Source organism: Harpia harpyja, chromosome 2 (genome assembly GCF_026419915.1).
Source record: "Harpia harpyja isolate bHarHar1 chromosome 2, bHarHar1 primary haplotype, whole genome shotgun sequence".
NCBI classification, from domain to species: domain Eukaryota; kingdom Metazoa; phylum Chordata; class Aves; order Accipitriformes; family Accipitridae; genus Harpia; species Harpia harpyja.
Window position 1 is genome coordinate 12032235 of NC_068941.1, and position 24567 is coordinate 12056801.

A 24567-nucleotide genomic window follows, 5' to 3' on the forward strand; every position below is an offset into this window, starting at 1 on the left:
GACGAGTCTGTCGTTCCCAGTCATTCTTTCAATTCTTTTAAAATATTCAAAGGTTGGTAACTCTCTAAACCTCTGGAATGTCCCCAGTTTTCTGAGGACTGTTAGATACTAACATGAGGGAAGGAAGTAGATCTTTTGCCATTTTCTTCATGACATTTGTCTGTTACTTTCTGTGGCACCGTTGGCTCAAAAATACTTACCTTTTTATGATAGTGACTCTTATCCACTCTTGAAGCAGATGGCAAGATTTTTATTAGGCTAAATATATGCCATTCATGCAACATCATTCACTTACCATATCTGTGGATCCAATTTTTCCAGTCTTAGAACTTTAGAACTAGTTCTGGCTTCTTAGTCACATAACAGATAATATTTGTGCATGAAGGATTTTTTTCTTAAAACAATCTTCACTGAATGCTTTATTAATTATTTCTTTTCTCTGTAGCCCTGAAAATGTTCATTCTGTGTTAAGTCCAGGAATACTGAGGAATAGCTGTGTTAGAGATGTTCGCAGGATAAGAAGTGTTCTACCAAATGTCATGTGCACTTCTTAACCTATTAATAAAGAATTTCATAGTTTCCTAACTGGTCATAACCTTCCTCCTGGTTGATGACACTTGTTATGGTCATTTAAAAGCAAAGTTGAAAATGTTCCCGTGTCCCTTTAGTTACAGGAGGATACAAGAAGCAGTCATTAGGCTCATCTTATTTAAATGCTTGCAACAGTACAAAAATCTAAAACCCCTTCCACCCTGAACATCTAAAGAGAAGCGGCGATAAGCTAAGGAAGAAACTACAGAGGAGAAATGGATTTCTTTTAGCCGAAAGTAATGGTACTGCACCTTCCTTTTCTCCTGTGCACCTCAGAATAATGGGCTAGGTCTCATAGGACAGGTCTTTAGAAGAGGTTCTTGTGAAATCTGCCAGTGATTTTGGTGCTTGAACAGAAGATGAATTTTTGTCAATTTGTTTTTTTGAAAATCTAGTTCAGAGTCTTTACAAAGGCTGATCCCTGCTTCTAATTTAGGTTTAAATATGAAACATTATTCAAAAGCATCCCAGGACCTTGTTGTGTACAAAATGACCAGGAAGGGAGATAAACCATGCTTTCTGCTGAGTTTTGAGCACCCATGGTCAAGAGCGCTTAGCAGGTAGCTTGTCTTCAGAGAGAAGTACCAGGTTTCATCTCCAGCATAGCTCTTGTGTTCACAAGGTGACTTGGCTGCCTTCAAGGTTTTCTTTCACCTAACAAGCTAAATTGGATATTTTAAAGTGAAACTAAAACCTTCCTTGTACTTGGCTTTTTTGAAACGCTGCTGGGCAAGATGGTAGGGTGAAAAAGCTGTCAGAGGACAGCTAGCAAAATACTATAGAGTGTTCAGGGCTGATTTTGATAAATATAGATACATGGTCATAAACCAAAAAAATAACAACAGCAAACCACTGACAACAATCATTAACATGCTCATTTAAGTTTTACTGTAACTTACTTAGGGAACCAGAGTAATGAGAGCCACAGTATATTGTATCGCTTTGCAGTAACAAACTACTTTGGGATCGTTTTATGCTCTTGTAAAAGTAAATGTCTGTAAATGACAATCTAGGATGACAGACAGAAGAAGTGAGCATTAGCATGGTAACCGACTCTACACATCTTGTTGCTTATAAATTGATGGTGTTAAATTAATCTTAGTTCATAACAGGTGGCAAGAACATAAGTAGGCATAATAAAATTCCTAAATGCAAAAATCAGACTTGATAACACCCTAATGAATATAAAGCCATATATCTATTTGGTGTGAGTCTGTGTATTTCTGGTCATTCACATGTAGCAAAGAAGGGGGTTCAGTTTTTGCCAAACACATACTAAACTTCATTAAAACCACTTTGAAGCAATTTACTCTGTATGAGTGCTAATATTTCATATTTTCCGGAAGGCCCAAAGGCATATATGCCAAGAGCCCAACAGTATTTTATACTATTTTCATCCAAACTGAAAAACTTGGCAATTGTATTGCAGTTCCATACAGACATCCACACCCACTTACACATACAGTAAGTAGAGCTACTTCAGTTTTTCATACAGTCATGTCAGATGTAGCCTGGCATTAAGTGTCAGGTCAGTCTCATTTCTAGTGATGTAATAGTACTTCCTCCAGTTTGTTTATAGACATTCATTTTAATTTGTCTCTCTGAGTTATGCCAAGCATAATCTTTTTCACCATCTGTATGTAGTCTTTCATGTATACTCATGATATTATTTCTGTCACCATAAATAGCAGTTGTGATCGTACTTACTAACCGACGGTATAATTGGCTTTGACTATGGTTGTTTTCATAATTAGTCTCAGTGTTTATGTTACAAGTATTATGTCAATTTTAAGTAAAGTTTATCATATGCATTTGGTCGCTACAGCAGTTGACTTCTTTGTGGGTAGGCAGCTTTATTACGTCTCTAATATTGCTTATATGGAGAGCCTCAAAATAACTGATGTCTGAAGAAAAATAGATTTGTCCCTAGATGTAGAGTGGATGGGTTCACCAATTACCTGTCTCACACCCTTTCTATTTCATACTGAGCAACAAGGGGAGAAAAAAATCAATAAAACCCTACAGATTTTGCACACTTGAAGAAATACGGTGGCAAATAGGAGGCAGAAAAGGGAGAGCCTCGCTGTGTATCAAAATTTAAGGATCGAATGCATCCTAAATAATGTTCAGCGCTAGTTACTCTGAAACTTTCTAAAGAATTATTAGGTACTTTTCTGTATTTTTTTCAGTCAGGATTTATTAAGGGAGCAACCCTAATGCTATGTGAACACTACAAAGATACAGCTGCCTCTGCTCTCCTTTTCCAGCCCCCAAAGCTGGAAGATTTAGGGAAATCTCCCAGAGTAACTGCAGCTCCTTTCAATTCTTTATTTAAGGTGTTGCATTATTCAGAGAGAGAGTCTGGATTTTCCTCAGTGGTGGAGATTTGATAAGCATTTTTTACTTTTTAAGGAGATCTCTTTACAATCAGAACCACTTGCTCTTCTGTCTGTGTCACTGTTTCTTTTTGCAGACATTCTGGAGGCTTCGGCAGGATGAAAAAATAACTGCTTTTATTTGTTTCTGGCACTGAGCGCTCTCCTTGCCTACTGTTCAGAGCTGAGTTTCAAATTTGAGGATTTCAACAGAACAGAGTAAAACAAGAGGGAGGTGTCATATGTGAGGAGATGTCATCAGAGGGGAAAATAGCTCTGAAGTCATAGAAATACTGCCAAAGTTAGCACACTGCACTCCGTTCTTCAGGTTCAGGTTCAGGGTTGAATCAATGAATAATATGCTTGTTCTGGTTATTTTGCATGTAGAAAGGTGACTGGACATGTAAAATAACCACAACTGGCAAATTAATTATTGATTATAGCGCGGCCTTCAACTAAATGCAAAACTAAACATTTATTCCGATCAATAAATGATGTGACAGTGGCGGCTATTCCCTGCGTCAAGTTGTATTTCCATATATCTGTGTCCAGATGAGGTTGCCTGAGCGCAGAGCTGTGGGGAGGCTTGCTGGTACCTGGGACAGGAGGACAACTTGCCTGGCTCGCTGCCCTTTCCTGCCTTCACCAGGGTTTCACCCCGAGCCCCTCTCGGGGCTGTTGCCCACCGCTGGGCTCGGAGGGAGCCCAGGGGAGCAGGCGGGCCTGGGGGGCCCCGAGTTACACCTCCCTAAGGGGAGAGCATCCTTCCCGCGGCACGGACAGGGGTTTTCGAGGTGTCTCCTCGTTGCCTCCTGCCATTGGGGAAGCTAAATTTCTTTAGAGAGCGTACATGGCGGACAGGGGAAAGAGCTGGTTTTAAGTTGTTATTGCTGCCCTTGCCTTCCCCATCTAATTCCCTCCCTCAGAAGAAAAGCTATCATTTTTGTCTCGTGTTTCTTATGGCCCTCCTTGCGTGTTTCACTTGTCGTACCTTTCCGTTTCATCAGGGCGGTGTTAAGAGGCATTACTCTTAGCTTGAGATAATTGAAGGAGAGGTAAGGAAATTACACTTGTTTTCCTCAAGAAACCAAATAAAATGAGGGAACCTGCTTCACTTGGTCAGTGCCACAATCAAGCACCCAGCTCATGAATTTGCAGTTGAATATGGTGTTCACACTGTCTCCTTGAGGTATGAAATCCAAGGGAAGAAAGCTTTGTAAAAGTGGGCTTTGGATCAGGTTTTAGTTGCAAAGTAAAACTCGTTTTTGAAAAGTGTATCTTTTGTACAGTGTGTGGCATACCTGCATTGCTTCAGTGGGGAAAAAAATAAAGTTTTCTGATGAATAGTCAACTGGTTTTGAATTCTATTATGAAGATAATTTATGGGGTTGTAAGTGTTTTGCACCTGCCTCCAGGAATGAAATACATATGATTTATGCATCTGGAGGGGAGGAAAAAAAAAGGAAAGAGAAGGCAACTGTCTGATCCTTCCCCACCATGACAGCATATCATTCTGAGAAGAGAAATAACTGTTTGAGGTTAATTCAGATCACATCAATCTGTATTACTTGACCTTTTCAGAATAAACAGAACCAAAAAGTGACTACACAAAAAAAGTCAATCTTAAAGCCAATTACACTAATAGCATCTGATGTGTAAATGGGTGTTTATTATTAAAAAAAAAAAATATCACTGCAATAAAGCTGAGGGGCATTTAAAGACAGGAGATGTCTAATTGTAGCATATCCAGTAATGAAATCACAGTCAGCCTAGTAGCTGATTAAGGTTAATTTGAATCACATCAATGTGGATTAACTTGGCCTTTGCAGAATGAACAACACCTTTGTGCCAACATGATCAATTAGTCCCCTTAACTTCATATGTCTGCTTGGAAAGGTTAGATTTATTAGTTATCAGGATAACCACTTGGAGATTAAAATCTCAGGTTTGTGTGCTGTTTTTTTCACCATACCCTCAGGATCAGGACAAAAAAAGAAAATATGAAACTTTTTAAATCTCGGTGCAGTCTGATGTTTTATCTAATGAGCTTGAAAAGTCATGTTTATCCTAACATTAGATAAAAGGCTGGAGACTGGACATAGAATGGAATTGTGTAACTACGTCTAGAAAGTACTGACCGTGCTTATGCTCCAGTACCACCGTTGCAGCTACCTGGTCCCAAATGCGTTGCTGCTGCACGTTCTTTTTACAAAGAGAAACCTCTCCAGAAACAAGCATGCCAGGTCAAATCTGTGTTTTGCCTTTACGCTTCTCCATCTTCCATCCAATACGTGGGGGTGTTAAAAAGAGGGGAGAGTGTGTTCAGAAATGAATGCTGGCAAAGACCTCAGAATGACCCCGGTAATGACCCCAAGGGCTGTCTGTCATCAGCTACGGCCATTGCTGGGGTGATGTTTCCCACAAAGAAGCTGGAAGGCCAAATAGTTTCAGATCTTCCTCTGTCGATACCCTGTCCGCAGAACATACAGTTGCGTCTTACTACGTTTTGCAAAATTCTCCAGGAAAGGACACTGAATATTGCGCGGATGACTTTTCCAGCTCAGCGTGCGGGACTAAGGTGTTATTTTCTCCACGTTCTATGTATTGATACCCCTTTTTGACCTGGTAGTAATAAATATTCAAAGAACCCTGAGATCACAGTTATACAGGCTCACTGACAGACACTCCTTACCCCGTATATAGTAATTAAAGACTATATACATTCAGCTGACTCCAGGAAGAGTCAGTAGTAACAGTGATGATGAGTTCAACAAGCATACTGGCGACCTGACAGCATACGGTGGATTGAAGTTCCTGCAAGCATATTGTGTTTCTAGTTTGTGAAAGACAGCTTAGCATAGGTGCAGTACTGTCTAAATGCAGCTGTACCTCTCTTCAAGCCAAAGTACTATCTGTACAATAGCACACGGTAACACCGATGCTCTTCAGCTCCCACATAGCCGAAAGTACGACGGTGCGAGACTTGCTCATCTCTGTGGGCGGACAGGGAAACTGCCACGGTCTACTCATGCAGGTCAGCACAACTTCTTTTTTTTGTAGAAAAACGAAGCTTGTTATGGCAAGAGGAACAGAGAAAGTAAATATTTTGTGGACCCTGTAAAATAACGCCTGATGGAAAATTTTGGAAAACTTACCGTTGATCAGCAAACCTGCTGAGCAGAGGTGGTGGGGAGCTGAGGGTTGGGGTACAAATGTGGCAAATCACACACTCCAGCTTAAAGCTCAGAGAAACATGACATGCAGAAGGAAGTGATAGCTGCAACTAAATTAGGCTAATTTGGTTGGGGGTCAGCTCACATAGGCGAATATCGCTTTAAAAGGAAGACCTGTGGAGAGGTACTCTAGTCATCTGTTGTGTATTCCTTGCCCAGTAGAAGGCATGGGATGGTAAACTTAGCAGGAGGTGCTACTTCTCTTCCTATTTATAGTCATGTGAACCATCATCTCTTGCATTCTCCAACTAATTTTCAATCACAGAACAATTCTCTTGTAATTAAAACCATCGCTTACGTGGAAGTAGAAAGGAAATGGTTGATTTTATTTTTTCTGGTTTGTTGTGAATGGTGTTTCATTTGTTTTTAAATTCTGTTTATTATTGCAGTTGTATCTAGAAGACCAATATGAAGCTGGAATCCCGATATGCTGAATAGATGTGCACATTTAGACTGAGGAGATTGTTCATTACTCTGTGGATGTTTGCTATTCACCCTGTCTCCCTTCCCAGCCATCTGTTCTGCTTCTCTCAGCTAGAAATCAGGCAGAGAGCGGGTGCCACTTGTGCCATCAGCTCTCCTCCTACCAGCTGCAAGTGCTTTGCCAACTACCAGTTGCTCGTGGAGTAGAGTGTGGAGACCGCCAGCAGCGAAGCAGCAGCAGTGGCAGCATTTCCCAGGCATGGACGTCACTACGGCCTTTGCAGAACACTCTGAAATACTGTTATCCAGCCGGAGCTGTCAGTCCACGCTGTATCTGGAGCAATCTGAACTGGAGAGGTGACTTGTTAACTTAGCGGCATTTCTAGAAAAGAAAGTATACCGCTCTGCATCAAAAGGCTGTATACTTCTTGAGAACAGATATAATGGAATTCACACATAAAAATACACGAAACTGCCTTAAAGCATGTGTTATCAGTGGCTTCACACAGACTCTGCACATTAAGACTGGTAGATAAAATAATTTGTTTCTTGTTTTCATTTTTAGGAATGATGTTAAAATGTATTGTGTGTTCTTATCTGAATCTCAGTGTCACCTCTTAGATGATGCACAAACTTCAGCATAAAGAGGGGCCTGCAAATCAACTCTGTTGAGTTTGCTTTGTAAAGAAGCCACTCAGACCAATTCTCCTTTTGCCTGCATTACTGTCTCAGGTATTACAGTGATTGCCTGGAAGAAGAAACGAGTTAATTCAGCGCCACATATAATTTGTTGATGATGTCTGACTTAATTCTTATGGCAAAAATTCTGGAATAAACTATTATTCCTTCTTTGTGTAATTCAGTTTGCTACTCCTGCCATCATCTCTTTTCTGCACAGTCCAACAAACGTGTGCTGTGTGTAAGGCATCTCAGATCGCTGTTTGGGCACAAACATATGGAGTCAACAAATGACTTAAACATTATGGCTGTAAAACTGAAACCTGTGAAATCAGCCAAGTATTATTCACTCATGCTTGACAGTACTTGAAATATGAACCACACTAAAAAATGGCTCTTTTCAAGCCACCAAAAAGACAAGGTGAAAGAACAAAAGCCAGGCAGTGAGAAGAAAGGAAAAGATGCTCAGAAGTGAACTCACAGAAATTAATGCAGAAACCCCTCCACTTCAAGGAAGTTGGTTGTAAATTACTTTCAAACAGGTAATCAGAACATTTTGTCTTTTTAGTAAGTTTACCATTTTTGTAGATTTATTCATATATAATACATGTCATATATAGTCTAACATGGTTACATACATTCATACGTACAGATGTAAAACGTCATTCATATTTCAAGGTTATATTCCTTATGTCAATGTTATGAGATTTAGCAAAAGAAAATTGCATATTTTGTGATGGCTTTCACAATAGGCTTTGACCCCTCTTCCTCTCCTCTCCTATAATTTTTTCTTCTCTGAGCAATCTAAGCTGGCTTTCAACAGGGGCCTCATATGACCTAGAACTGATCCTGAAACATTAACAAAAGGGAGATTAGTGTGGAACAACTCTGAGACCTCTGATTCTTTATGTGTTACACTGGTTAGGCTGTGTTATTAAATGAAGCAAGCAATGGCTGATAAATAAAATACCTTGAAGTCTTTTTAACTCTCTCGCTTGCATATCAGCTTGCTACTTAGCAAAAAAACCCCAACCCCAAAACAAGAACAAAAAAATCCTACAATTTGCTTCCATAACAGGCTCAGGTCTTACAAAGCTTTAGACTTAAAATTGGATTTTTTTTAATGTTACTTTGTTTTTCCTTTATGAGTGAAAGTTTTTACAGTTTCCAGAAAAGCAAAGCAAATATTCAAAAGGGTAAAGAGTGAGAATACCATGGGTGAACACTTGCAGTCATTACCAGTTGATAAAAGTTAGGCCAGACTGCTTCAATCTGGTATCAAAGCTTAGATGGAGACTAGGAGCAGAGTGATGGGTTTCCATGGCAACCCCCATCTCCTGCCCCATCCCACATGCACTCTGCTCGGCTCAGCTGGGTCCGAGCGCAGGGATGATGAGCTCCTTCCTTCACGTGGGTGTGTACCAAATAAGAGGATTTGTCACGAAGATGGAGAGAACGTACGAGAGGCATAAAATTACGAGGAAAAAAATTGCGGCAGCCTGATGAGGCCACACAGCTGCCCTCGCACCCAACGCTCCTCCCGAATACGGTGCTAGGACCCATGCACCCCTGGCATGGGCAACCTCCCACCGCTGCCGCTCTCCCACCCCGCTTGCCCTACGTTGGCTCCAAAGCAGCTGCTGGGCATTTGGGGCTATACATCATCCGTTGCTTCCTTGGGCTCTTGCCATCTTTTTCCAGGCCAATGTGGGATGTGGTTTCCTTTGACTTGTATTTAATGGATAAATGTGTTGGGGCAGCAAGCGTTTTTTTTGTTCAGAAATTTGCACAGTGCGTAACCCAACATGGCCTTAACCCGCGGTCAGGGCTGAAGGGCCCCAGTGCTGCGACGTGGCAATGTCAGGCTCCCCCTCTTCTGTATAGGAAAGTGATCTTCGTGAACTTTGAGTTACAGCCTTCCTCCTCTGTCATCCTTGCTCATTAAAATAATGTATTTCCAACCCTGTTGTCATCATGGTTTAAGCAGTGAATACACATACCATAACTTCTTTCATATGTATGTATGTTTATATATTGCTGAGGTGGTATAGGAAGCAGATATTTTATTATTGATACAAAATAATGCCTCAGGGTGTAGATAGATTTTTCACTTTTTAATAAAGTGAATAGCAAAGACAACCACCCCCACCAAATCTTTGTCCATATGAGATTATAATCCTCAGTTAGCTTTTTCCCCTTAGATTTTTCTGCACAACCAATGGAGTAATACCTAACAGCCACCATTATCACATAATTTGGACAATATTATTTATGATACTTGGCGGTGGTGTCTTTCAGTCATTCTGAACTCCCTACAACCCACATATGTCTCCTTCCCCTTCGCTGGTTGAATCAACAATTATACTGTGTTGGTGAACTCCAGGAAAAGGGAAACACATAGCTGCATTTGCTTTTAAGTCTCAGAGTTGCTGAATACAGAAGAAGCCCGTGGCAATTTATGCCCTGCTGAAATACAGTTATCTTAACTGATATATGGGGATTACCATAATATTTCCTATTAAGTCTATGTGATTTTCCTCCCATTTCCATAGATAAAAAATGGTAATACATTATCACCGGTGACATTGCAGGCGCTGACTTTAGCTCTGAAAATAAAAATCTAGCTGTATACATAAATAATGTTAAGATTGTTGCTGTTACGTGATGCTGATCGAAGTATTCAGTCTTAGCGGTCCAAGGTTATGCTGAACATACTGAACCTTCCAGAAATTTACTTTAAAGATGCTCCCAGTTGAAAATACCCTAACAAGCTCTTCCAAATTCAAAAGTTCACCAGACATTATCATTAATAGTTGTAAGACAGCCAACAACACCATGAATCAAAACACAGACAGCAAATACTATACAGTGTCCCTCTAGCTTTTTAATTCACGCAGAGTGACAAATATACTACATTAGGTTGGTGCTCAATCATTGTTCATTTTCCTCTGTTCCTCACCACATAACAAAATTCATTACGTACTAAATTTGTTACCACTCTTATGGCTGGCCGCTGGAAACTTCTTTGTATGGTACAAAAACAACATCAGAGACATTATTCGATTTAATTACAGTGTTTTCCAACACACAAAGCTGTGATTCTTTTTCTTCGCAAATTGTCACCTCCTAATTGTTTGTCCCTGGAACTACGCTACAGTATCACTTCTGCTCTCCTCTTCCATTCCTTTCCATTTTACTTGTGCTAGTAAAACCATCTCATCCCACCTCTTCAGCTGAATTACACTTTGCTACTTTGTTCACTGAAGGATGAAGATCATAGCCAACTGATATGATGTCTGAATTTTTGTCAAATTATGTAAATCTCTTCATGCATAAACCCGTTCTATCTCCCCCAGAATAAAAAACCTGCCAAAAGTCAGAAAGAAAGGAAAAAAAGGTATTTTTTCTGCCTGAAATGATGCTTCATTTTTTTATACACCTGTGCATTCAGACGCTGACCCTGAGTCAATAAATGAATGGACATTAGTACAAGGAAGGAGTTTTTGCATATTATCACAATGGTTTTCCAAAATAATTTTAGTAGTACAGTGACTGTTAACTTCTGGTACTATTACAAGTAAATTATACAAAGGGACAGAGCTGACAATACCAGACATCACCCATACATTGCAGTCCAATAAAAAAAAAAAAAAAAAAGGCTCTTAAAGGCTCTGACAGATTGAGGCATAGGAAAGTATCCTACACTTTTCTGTCTGCTTTCCTTATAGATAATATAGCTTTTTTTAAATAACAAACCATTCCTCCAAAGAATGTTTGTTGGGTACCTTATGTACATTTTTAAAGCGATCTCTCTGTGTCAGAAGATCTTCCGTGCTCTGGTGGGGCATTCTGTCCATGCAAGCCTTCCTAGTATACTACATTAACACAGAGATTCTTACTGGTAAAATAGAAACCTTCCTCTTGAGCCAAAGTAGTAGATTTTATGCTAAAAGCTACTTGAACGTGGTAAGCAAGAAAATGATGTGCTTGTGTGATGCTCAGAAGTAAGCAGCCACCTCTGGAGCTGGAATCTGAGAAGGATTACTGAAGTTGGGTGAATAGTTTGAAATTGAACTGCAACCAATGAAAATAGTTTGAAATTGAACTGCAACCAATGAAAATTGAACAGTATTTTTTTGAACGATAGACTTTTTGCTCATATATGTGTATGCTGGGTAGCTTTTATTGCATTCGATTTTACAGTATTACCTACTGCATTGTGTCAAAATGATGTTACACTTTAAATGAAGATAGTGAGTGCCAAGAACAGAAAGAAAGGAAAGGAAATCCTATTTTCTAAATGCAATTTCTGCTTCTTCAGAGCAAATTTGAACATGAGGACTCAGTCTGATAAGAAATAACATATTTAAAGTATAGAACCGGACATTAAGTAACTAGAGAATTGTATGACCGCAGTTTAGTGTCAGAGTAGAAGAGCAATAGATGAGATTCAGGAATTCCCCAGCCAAACATTTCTTCTCCACTTATTTGCCAAAGCAATACGAATTTATCATTGTCTGACTGCTTATCACTGGGTGTGCTTATGGAAAGTGTTTAAAGATGGCAGTGAAAAGGAACCTAATACTTGGAAAAGGTATGGTCCAGTATTACCTAAAGAATACTGTAGCAGCTGTTGATGCTTAAATACTTCATTCTAGATTAGCAAATTAAAAAAAATACTATAAAAAGATGTGTTTTGTAATGAAATAAGACTACTTGTGTCTTGTGATATAACCTGCATAATTGCATTCGTTTATACTTGTTCAGTTGCCTTTTGTGATTATTTGTGAAAGAATAGCGATGTAATCATGTACTATTTAACAGGTACATCATACAGCTGCATGACCCCATTTTAAAAACGTTGCTTCAAATTATTTGAGTTTCATTACTGTTTTCTTCCTTTTCTGAATAGAGCTAAGCAAAGGGTGGAAGTTCCACTCAAAGTGTAAGACCTTCAAACTTGCGTAGAAAGAAATTAGAGTCAAGGAAAAACTAAAGGAGTCACTGAAGAGCTCTCTCATTGCCTCCCTCCTCTCCTTCACAACTTCTTCCCCAAAAGAGATGTAATACGAGAGCAATCCCTTCCTAGCGAAATGTTTATGGAAGCAATAAATAAGCCAGAGGTGGAATAAGAAATAAAATAAACCTTTTCCCATGATAGTTTTATGGAAACCAAGATATTTATGATGAGTGTGAGCAACACTTATTTGATTAAAATTTTCCTGTCCTTTTATCGCATATGAACCTACGCATATATTTAATCAAAGCACAAGTAATACCTAGTGAATTAAGTGTTGTAAAAGTGTTAATTTTAAAGAGCTGAATACAACCCTGAACAAAAAGGTGAGATTGAAAATAAATCATGTATTGTCATGTGTAAGAATATGTAATGAATGTGTAAGAATACCATATGTATATTGAATGCATAGGAGTATTTTATCAGGTACCCTCAAGCCATGTATACTTGCATTCAAGAAAATAAATCTTGTTTAATTAAACAAATCCTAGAGTGTGGCAGTAACAAGTTGTACAAACCAGAAGATGGAACATAAATGAACTGATGAACAGCAAAATTAATGAGGTTGGGTTTCCTCCTGATTGCTGAGGAATCATTTTGTTGAGGTGTGATGCAAGTGAGCTGCCTGACTGCAGAGTGATTGCCCACCTGGACAGTTCCCCTTTCTGCAGGTGGGCCAAATGATGGGGGTATGGGCTGGAGGTGTAAGGTGAGATTTCACCAAAGAGTCATATAAGTCTGTAATACTGTGAAAGTTCCTGAAAAGGATTACTGGGATGACTTTGAGAGCTGTAGCAACTTGGCATTGGTGCTTATACAGTTGCTGCTGATGGGATACAAGGTATGAAGGTGTAAAAGGTTGTAATGGAAATCATGTCCATCCAGCTAATTTTATTGGAAATGAGTAGTGCCAAAGAATTTTTGTATTTATTTTTTTTAATGAAACCACAATTTTATTGAAAATAACTGCGTTAACTGATGTAATATGGTACATGAATTTATTCAAAACACATCTTACTTAGAAAAACAAACCCACCAATCCTATGCATAGTCATTTTAATTATCATAAAACACTTTAAACTGCAGTTTAGATTTCTATTTACCTACACCTGCTGGCAGGGGAAGGGGGGGGTTTCAGTAGTGGTTCACTGAATGATGATATGGAGCACCTGGGGGCTTGAGGAGGATTTTTCTGTTGGAGGAAAGAGAGGTAGAAAGAATATTGCCAGAGAGCAGGGAGGCAATGAGATAAGGGATTTTATGGTGTGGGGGGTTTTTTTGGTTTGTTTTGGTTTTTGGTTTTGTTTTTTTTAGCAGGCTCTATCTAAAATGAAAAACTAAATGTAGCTGATCTGTGATGGAGGTCCTGAGCTGTTTTCTTCTGATTAGGAATCCTCTCAAGATGGGATTGTTAAGAGGAGACTGATGCAAGGGGCTGGTGGCATTGGTGAGAAAGCAGCGTTTGTTGCTACTTGTGGGGATATGACTGAGCGGAAGACTTCAGGTAAGTTTGGTAGAAGCATATTTTAACTCAGCTTTGAAATAATATTTCATTTGAGTTATGCAAGGTACTTTGTCATCGTGGCTTCTAAGAGCAGAAAAGGAGGTCCTTCCTTAGTGTGGCCTGCTGTAACAGCTCAGTGAATTTGATCAAATGTGACTTCTAGTGCAAGAAGTCACAATGAGGAACTGTTCTTATATGACTGTAGGTATTTTCAGTATATTTTAGTGGTGGCCTGTTCCTGACCAGTATTTTCATGGAGTGACATAATTGCTGTGAGCATTTGCAAAGGGAGACAAGGTGATATAGCGTAATGGTTATCTAAACGAATTAGATGGGATTTCTTAGATGAGCTTATTTGAAAATCTGTTTAAATGCTGCTAATGTTAAGCTTGATGTGAAGGAATAAAGAAAGCAGGCTATGTTTATGAGACAGAGTTGCCTGGCCTGAAATAAAGGTGCTTTGGAGAAGATCTTGGTGGAAATCCTAGAAAGATAATGGAACTTTTGAGTACCTGATGTGATGCTTTGATTAAGGCAGTGTTTATACTTGATTACTGAAAACCAGGGAAATGGGGCAGGAGTAAAAACATGGAATTTACAGTGAAATCGCAGTCAGTTGTGCTGATTAAAAGCTAAAGATACTGGAAGATAAGGAAGAACTCAAACTGGAATTGCAAGGATACTTTGTGACCTAGAATACAAATGTAACAGCAACAAATAGTATATTTAAATGGAAACTAGTGTGTAATTTGATAATTGTTGGATACCACTCATTTTGCTGCCTGTTACCAGGTTTTGGGTTGTTTGGGGTTTTTTCTGTATCCCCTAAAAGTGTGTGTACTCTGGGTGTTTTGGTTTTGTTTGGGTTTGTTTTTTTTTTTCCTTCTTAAAACAGTTATACTATGTGCATATGTATAGGTGCTTAACTTATGAATATGCTGTCTGGTGTACATCCATCCCTACAGTATATGAGTCTAGAACTTGGGGCATTTAGTTATGAGGTAGCACTAAACAGAACAGCAGATAATATGGGAACTTGTTCAATGTCTAGTAGCTTTTTGTAGTTAGTAAGTTCATTTTGAAGAAGTAGACTCACTTCAACTCAGCTTAGTCAGCTTGATATACAGACCTCTGAATTCCAGATTCTAGTGAGCTTAACATGGACACAACGTAGCCTGGAATTAGGTTTTAACACAGTCTGGAATATACTCCTAAATCCTGAGGAGTACTACTTACCTGTAAAGGTGAAACATAGATTCAGTGAATGTTTGCTATTGTAGTCTTGCTAGATATATATAACATTCTCCCACAAAAATACATGGATTAGACAGTACTGTTTCAGAAATTAAATAATAGTTTTATTTAGGGGGGGGAAGCTAACTCAAGGTAAATATTTCTGGCTATAGAAAGAATTAAATCACTGAATACAAATTGGAACTGCATTGAGTTTCATATCCTAGCCAGCGTGTTCTCAGTGTTTTAGCCAGAAAGACTTGCAATGTGCCTGTACTAATGGAGAGCAACCATTACAGTTTGGAAGAGTGTAACTGGGCGCTTCACTTTGTCTTATGTTCAGTAGTCCACAGCGTGATTTCTAGATGCTATCGTTTATGCTGCAAATCACTCTTGCTCCTTCTCATTCACCTCTCTGTAGGAGCAGGATAAATGTTCAAAGAGTAGAACACTTTACTGAGAAATCTCAGAAGTTGGCTCAACATATTTGAAATAGCTTTATTCTGTGCACTCAAAAAGCAAATGTTTTGTGACACTCTCGAGGGAGGTGTTTTAGTGTCAAAAAAACCTGTGTATGAGTGTTTTTGGTGTCTGCTTGAGAGCAGGTGGAACACAAATACGGATGCTTGATGCTCCATTTACTTTCCCTTAGCCTCCCCTTCTGTAAGATAATTGTGTATTGTCAGCCTTGCAACCTCTGATTCTGTTGACAAGGATAATCGTGGAGGTGTGAATGTGATCCTGTGCTTTCCCTTGAAAGCTAAAGGAAATCAGGAGCAGACCTGCAGCCTAGGGTGAAGTCCAGCTGAGAATGATCTGGGTTAATGACTGAGGGTGTTTACTGGGGAGCTTGACTGAACTGTATCCTTGTCCCATTACAGAAGGGATAACTGGGATGTTTTGCAGCAGGGAGAAAAACCAAATGATTACTGTTATGGGTTCTCTCAGCTGCTTAACTGATTACTTCTGTGGTTCAAAATCTATTCTTTTATGTAAACTGGTTTTGTCAGGTCCACAACCAAAAGTATATTACATGCTATTGTAGTTCTTTACGTTGCATCTGTGCCTTCAACTTGAGGGGCCTTCCAACATCCACCTTAAAGCTTCAGCTGTGTTTCCAGAAAAATGTTGCCAGAAATATATATACAGAAGGATCTTGTTTAAGCTTAAAGCCTTCCCTTTTGTTCTTTGACTAGAATTGGAGAGGGAAAAAAAAAAATACTAAGCAGGGCCACACTGCAAATGAATCCAAGGGTGAAGAGCTCACCATTTTATATGTATTGCTTCAGGAATCTCATAAGAAGCTCATAAGAAGGGAGCATCACAATCAATCAAACTTCAGAATTGCTGTAAAAGAACAGTACAATATTTATATTTCCTCCTTCAGTGTGGCTGCAATGGTAGGAGGGAAAGCCAGGATGCAGTGTGCATCAAGTTCATGGGGTTTTTTTAATATCAGTTAAAACCAGAAATCAGTTCATCAGCAATATCTAGCTCATGCTGGGGATATGCTTCTGAGTGTTCTTGGATTAAAAGAAAGGAACACTACAGCTGAAAGCTTTTAATATGAATTTTTACGATAATAGTGTTAAGGATGGACACACCTCAAACTTCTTCTGTAGGGTTCCTGACCATAAGGATATTTTAATTGCTGCTTAACCAGTTTGCTACAAAAGCAGAAGCACATCTATTTCTTGATGAAATCATACATTTGAATTTCTAAGTGTCTCAGGAGTACTCTTGTACATATATAGCAAGTCATTTTGGTGTGCTTTGGAAATGAGGACCTTAAAATGTATGGCTTGTACTACTTTAGTTTAATGGGCTGTCAACTGTCCAGGCAGATCCAGTACAAAGTCAGACATGTCTTTAATCTTCAAAGAACATAATGAAAAAAGTGAATATATTTAGTTATTAGCTAGGAGGTACAAAACAAGTGAAGAAAGAAACAGTGCTTTTTTCTGTCTTGAATTAGATAACTGAAATTTTAGCTGTCCATGTGTCTCAAACAACTGCAGAGTTATTGAGGAATTTACTGAACAGTAAGCACTCATTTGTCTCTATTTAATAAACAGTCATATAAATTCCTCATTTGCTCAGTCTTTTTTTAAATTCCCTACATTTAAAAAAAAAAAAAGGTATTTGTATTACCTTTGATGGTTTGTAATGTATGAAAAAAAATTGAGTCCAAATTGAATAACAGTTTGAGTCTGAGAGCATAATGATTGGGGTTTCTCTTTCTTCATAGAGCAACCTGTCAATAGGAGTTCTGAATGTACAGATCTCTTGTATTTAGTAATTGTCAGTTATTTTAAACAAATAGATTTCACACTTGCAATAAGAAATTTCTGACCTTTACTTTCTTGTAAATTCACAAGCTGCTTAGTAGTCTCAAAGCCCAGATCTCTGAAGTTACTAAAGGTTACTGCATTCATAGGTGATAATGGTAGCTTTTAATACACAGACATGCTCTGTCACTTGTATGTGAACAGCAATGTGATAACGATACAGGAACTGGGACAATCCTTGCTGTTTGGGTTTCAGAAGAGAATATGGCTATGTATCACTAGTGGCAGTCCTCAAGATCAGTGTTGTATTAAGTGGATTATCAAGTACACTGCACACTTCGCTCCTCCCAGACTAAAATTGGTACTAGTGGGGAGGAAAATACTAGGTTCCTACAATCCTGATATCTTCTAGAAGCAGAGGACCTGTTAACACCAAAATTATTTGGGTCACTTCTTCACCCAAGCTGCCTCTTTTTTTAGAGATTCTCTAACGACTGACCTGAAGAACAGCTGCCCTGAGCACTGGTGGTGTTGGTAATATGGATGATGGATGACTTCAGTTTCATGGCCAAATTGCTTATCCAGGCATGAAGAAAATAAAATGCTTGTTTCTTTTCCTCCCCCCTCCCCTTTCTAGCCTATTTCTGCTATTCAAACTTTAATTTACCCTTTGCATTAAATTATTCACTTGGAGCTAGTTTGTATGTTGTGTTATTTTTAAGATCTTAAAGCTTTATTTTGCAAAACTGTAAAGGAGGAGAAATGTCATGCATTGTTCTATTTTAGCTGGAATTCTGTATGTTGTGCATATAGCACAAATATATAGATCACTAAATGGAAAGTATTTTTAAACAATCAATCAAGTTTGAGTAAACTCAGATTAGATGCTTGGGGGAAAGGGGGGAGCTAACACATGCCAGCTTGTGTCAAACTATGAGTTTTCATCCTGAAGACTGGCATTTAACATCCAGTGCATTGTACCTGAGAAAATAGCATAATGCTAAGGTGGGGTTTTTTAGGCCTAATCCTCTTTGGACTAAGGGAGTAGCAATGCTCTTTACCTTGAGGGAGGAAGTAATGACTTTTTCAGATAGTACAAGATGTTATTTGCAATGTTGTTATAATCCTGATAAACAATGTGATCCAGTTATGTGGTGGTCCTGTGGGGTTCTGGGTTGGTCCACTTTTAGGATCTCTGAAGAGTCATTGTAGGGCTTGATCAACAGTCCTGAAACAGTAGTGGGGGAGTGCAGGTTTTGGGGTTGTTTTTGATAGAAATAGTTACAATGAGAATCCTTCTGTGGTGATGATCTAACCACACTGTGATTAGCTAAAAAAAAAAAAATAAAAAATAAGCAAGTGGAATAGAAGGGAAAGAAGAAGGAAGAGTTTTTCATGCTTGTGTGCTTTCTGTTTTTTCTTAAAATGAGTACTTTGTGTGTTTGAGCAGAGGTCTCTGAGTTGCAGTCAAGTCACCTTCAATTTCTGGAGAAATATTAGAAGAGTTTAAACACTAAGAAGGTAATGTGGAGTTGTTGAGATTAAATTATGCCAAGTCAATCTAATTTCTTTCTATGCTTGGGTAATGAGCCCTGCAGACCAAAGAGAAGCTGTAAAGTTTGGAGTAGTTGCATGATACTCTCAGAAGCAAATTAGGGAAATTGCATCTAGGCGAGTTCAAAACTAATTAGAAGAAGCACAGTCCGAGAGTATTTATCTGTCAAATTCAAAGATATATAGGGTGTGATTTTTCATAGGTCTTTCCTAAATTCGGTTCTGTTTAATATTTTTCATTAATAACTTGTAGAATAGAAAAATCACAAAGCTTACTGAATTGCTAGATATTGCCATTGTAGGAAGAATGGCAGGTGCAGACAGGAATAGCTGAAGTGCAGAAGTGTCCCAAAAGGAGTATTATGTGAACTGACAACAATTTAAGTATAAGGTAGTTCCAGCTGAGTTTCTACTGCCTAAATGCAAGTATGAATAACTAGTGAGGTAGAAGATCTGCAGGAAAGAACAGCGGGCCACAGGCTAAGTGTAAGAGTCGTCTTGATAAATGTCTTTGTAAAATGTGAACCTCCAACTGGAAGCAGTGAACAGGATGCCATCCATCTTTCAAGTAATCCTTGTCTGTTAAGACCTGGCAAGCCCTTTTACAGAGCAGTACGTTTAGGTTTGGGCAGCACACTCTAGCTTAATTTTGTCTATTTAAACCACTTACCGTTTACTTTTCCTCCTTTTCCTCTCTTTCCTTATACCTACTAGTATGCAAAATCTGTGGGTCTACTGAGTCTAGAAAAAGTGAGACTTAGATGACACAAAGTCATCAGAAATACACTCTTCCTCTTTTGAAGAACTTTGTCCTTTGTATTAGGAGTAGTGTATGTAAGCTAGGTTTCAGAAAGTCTTTTTTTATGAAATGTATAGCAAAGCACTGCTTTAAAAGATCACTGAATGCATTTGTTCAAAATCTTTTATAAGAAAACACAGGCAATGGCTTAGATTTGATTCCCCCCCACCAATGAACTTCTGTTCCCTTTGGCTCTGTTTCCTATAATTTAATGACGTACAATTTTGAGTCTTCATTTAGCTATCGTCATTGCAAGTCTCTGAGACAACACCACTGGAATATGGCTACTGTTGAGATGTTTGCACACTTTATACAGTTACTGAAACATGCAAGCCTGTTTAAGTGTGCTAGGTCACTGTGTGCATGTATACGTACAGCTTCTACATAGGCAGCTTTTCAGCAAGTCTGAACAACTTTATCCCCCCAATTAACATGTCCTGTACTAGATCAGATATCAAACAAATTGTAACCTGTCTACAGCTGCTCTTCATTCACAGCAACTCTCTTGATCATAGAAATTCTTTTAAAGCAAGTGATCTGTATGTCTGTGGCACTTTATATCTAATAAAGTATCTAATATCTATATTCCATCTAATGTCAAGTTTCCAGACAGCTTTAGCACAACTCACAATGTGACTGGACTCCAAGTGTAACTTTCTTTTAAAAAAAAAAAAAAAAAAAAATATCTTGTAAACTGTGATGGAGAAGTAATGTAAAGTGAACAGTTGAGTCATATTCATGTTTGGAGAATGTATGGAGAAGTGGGATATCTAGAAATGGTAAAAATGAAGAAAGAACAAATGAGGAAGGATGGAGAGGCAGGTTTAAAGGAGAAATTTTCTCTTTGGACTTAAGTTTGACACAGCTCTGCTTTCTTTGCTCTTGTTTTGATATCTGTGGTTTCCCCACTAAATTTATGTGACAGATCTGGATTAGAGAAAGGCAAATCTTATAAGAAAGTGTTTTTAAATGTGAAGTTTAGGGCACTACAGAACAAATCCTCACTTGAAACTAGTACAACTCCATTAACATCAAAAAGGTAACGTTAATTTACATAAGCTATGCATCTGACCTTTTGTTCTTGTGAAACTTTAGAATGATTTACAATTTAATATCATACATAGTTGTTCTTCAAACCAATTTCATTTTAAATGTTTCTGTGATAAAGATAACTTTGCTTTCAACTGTCATGAAAGTCCAAAATAAAGCAAAGTATAACATAATCAAAATACATCAAAAATGCAGCTTGTTTATAAGGTAAATTCTGACTTATCAAGTGTCCTTGAGTTTCTGAGTTGCCTCTGATCTTGCATCAAAAATTCTCCTTGTGCCTTCTCCAACACTCATTATCACTCATTAAGGGTTGAGATTTAGAAATTGGAAGTAAACGTCAGTTTTCTGAAAAGCAGCAGAGTTTTCCTCTTAGAAATTATTCTTTTCAGTCATCAGACTTGATTCCAGCTTTGAAAAAGGGCAGCTATGAATGGACATCATGGATACAGGCAAGCAAGTTTCAATTACAAAAGCACACACACAAACCCAAAACCTGCTCATGTTTTTAAACTCTGTTTTCTATGGGATCTGTTCATCCTTGGGGAAAGCAGTAGGTGTGTTATTTTGAGCTATGTCACTTAAGGCTAAATCTAGTAAGCCTAAAAAAACCTAGAAGGACAGTTGTGCATTTCTAGTAAAATATATTTCACTGAAAGTAAACATGTAAAAAATGTCTATAAGTTAATATTATCTCGTTGTGAAAAATCCCTAGTCAGAAATCAAAAAATGATCCTGGGATTAAAAAAACTTGGTCAATAACTACTGAACCCAGAAATGAAAAGAGAAATTCCAGGATATTGCTTCAACTGATATTATAGCATCTCTGAACATAATGGAGCTTAGTTGTATGCCAAACAGTACAGGTTCCTTCTACTCTTTTGTTTAGGTGTCAATAGTAGTAATGGCTTTCTGCGTTTGTCTAAAAATAAATTCTGACTTGAATCTCTACTTAGAGATGAAATGTATTTCTGGCTCTGTGAAACCATAAAAACACAGTGCTTCGACAGCTGACCACGTTACAATCTATGTACTGGAGCTATGGGTGGTACCTCACCCACCTTTCTCCAGGGGAACTTGCCTGTTCAAATTACTTGCTCTTTTCTGTGGAAGAAGAGCACAGAGTCACGCGGCTGGTGTGATGCAGCATGCATCCTTCCTTCACGTGTTGTGTTAGCCTTGCGGCTGTTGCTTCCTGCGAGGGTGTTGCCAGATGTTGGGGAGGTGGCTTTGCTGTTCAGTCTTGACCTCTGAACACGTGGGGGACTGAGCCCGCGAGGGAGCACGTCAGCAAAGCAAGTCACCTCTGGGGTTGCTGAAGTTCTCTGTTGTAATGCAGAGGTTGGCATGCTGTCATTGCTGCGGGTAACCTAAAGATAGTCAAGCTGACTGTAGTGTGCATTGCACATGGGTCTGTGGTTACAGGTTGATGAAACCCTAAGGTAACCTTTTTTTTAAACAAACCTTCAATTCCGTTTCTGTGTTTGCATTCATCCTTGCCATCTGAGGCATATTTTCCCATGTGTGTTTTTAGTAAAACTATTACATGCCACGTTCCCACAAATGGATGCGCTTTTGTGAACATAACTTAGTATGTAAAACTCTCTTATTTATTGAGATTTTATATTAGTGAGACAGGATGGGATTACTTAACCTACAAGGAGGTTAGGTAGTTTGTTTCTTGCCTTGAGCACCTGTCACAAGTGTTTGAAAAAGCTTTATTTCTATATGGCCCTCCATAAGAAATGGAATTTCCCAGGCATGTGTCCATACAACTACATATTGTGACAGTCTGTGTGCTTTCTACGTGATTTTTTTGTTGATTTGATTTTTCCAATATGTGTTTCTGTTTGCGACTTATGCCACTGTAGTACTGGTGAACGTTAACTAATATTGCTGGAGTAAGGAACAGGAGGAGGGATTATACTGCTGATGAAAATGATGCTAAGTATGTAATACTTCTAGAGCCTAAAGGGTGCTTCTTCTAAATCAAAGATGGGATACAGGGTATCATTCTATGCTTATATAAGTGACCTGAAAGGAAGTGATTTAGGAGGAATCAAAACTAAATGGATATCAGTTTACATTGAGAATGGAGAGAAAAGGGGAGAAGTGTGAAGTAATTGCTGGCTGGACCAAAATCCACTTCAAAGAAGGCCTGTAAGATGTCATCCATTTCTCAAGTGTCTCAGAGTAAATAAGTCGCCTAGCGGAAACACTAGTAAAAATTATGACTGAGATCTGTTGTGACGTACGTGGGTTTAAATCGGGTGTTGCTCTTATGGAGGTGACTTTTGCCCCACCGAACCTCCCAATTAAAACAATGCAAGTTTCAGTGAATTATTCTTTCCCTGTCCCCCTGCCTCTCAAAAGAAAAATCGCAGGACTTCTTTGTAACATATACTGCTAATCTGCAGTCCAGACCGTTGTGGTCCAGCTCGCAGCCAAGCATGCTTGCAGCAAATAGCCACTTTTAGGGGGAAGCTGCTGGTTTAGAATAAGATAACCATACTTCTCTCATCACAAAAGCCCCCAACCCAGCCCCTCCTGTTTAAACAGCAGCTCCTCCATTGGTGCTCACACATTGCTAAGCTGAGCAAGGAAACGCTTTCGAAATGGAGAGCTCTTTGTTGTCACCTTCCATAAGCAGAGATCAAATCATGGATGAGCGTTTGCATAGCTGCACTTGGTTCCCTCACCCAGGATGTCAGCCCTCGGTGCTGACTTTGTGGTTTGTGCTCACTGTGGGTTAGCTGGACTGACGAAGGATAGCTTTACTTCTGTTAGCATCTATCAGCCTTTTGCATGCGCATGCCAAATAGTTTATCTTGCCTCTAGTCCCCAAGCTATCTCTTTCCTTTCAGGAACCCGGATTAAACTTTCCTATGCCCACCTTCTCTTTTTTTTTTTTTTTTTTTTTCCCCCCTCCCCTCCCCCCTTCCTTATTTTGGCTGCAGCCTACTCTTGAATTACAAGTACCTATTTTTAATAATAACCTTAAAAAAAACCAAGCCCCAAACCCAACACCCACAGAAAAAGGCAACTTTCCCCCAACTCTGCAACTTCTCTACAAACTAAAATATCATTGTCTCTTTTCTGCATCTATAGCAATCATTTTCTGCATTTATATTAATAACCTAGAAATAGCTATTTCCAAGGCACACTGTAACTGGTCCCACTAATAAGTATTGCGATGCAAAAAACCCCACCCAAACTTCTGTTAACGTGCGAAGTGATTCAGTACCCTATTTATGCTCCAGATGATTGTGATCTCGTTAATATTCCCATTCTGGTGAGAGGAGGGAAATGTGCTTTAATAGTTTTGTGGGTCCTGATGAGGTTTGAAAGTCATTACAATAATGAACAGGTAGTAATTACTAATAGTACATATGGATATGATAAAACAGGGTCTTTGACAGATTTAGTCGCTAGCAGACTGTAAGCCTTCAATGAGCAACTCCATTCTGGTTCAGTAACTTCATTGCTGGGCTCTGGTTCGGTACATCCTGCGAAAATATATTTTCCCCATCTCCCCTTTGGGGAGCAAGCTGCAAGTATCAACCTGCAGCAGATACTGTGAGCCCTGTGGGAGCAATACCCCTTTCTTTTTCCTGCCCTAGGTTCCCACTTCTGTTAAAGGCCTGAATCTCCCTCAAGCTGAAGGTATTTCACCCCTTCTTGTTGAGAGTTAATGGTCCTCTAATGGGTATTGCATTAATTCTCCATTGAGCAAAAGGCCAACAACAAGCGCTCAGCTTCCTTCTAAAATGAGTGTCCCTTATAATTGCATGAGAGATGAGTAACAGCTCTGAGCTGATTGTG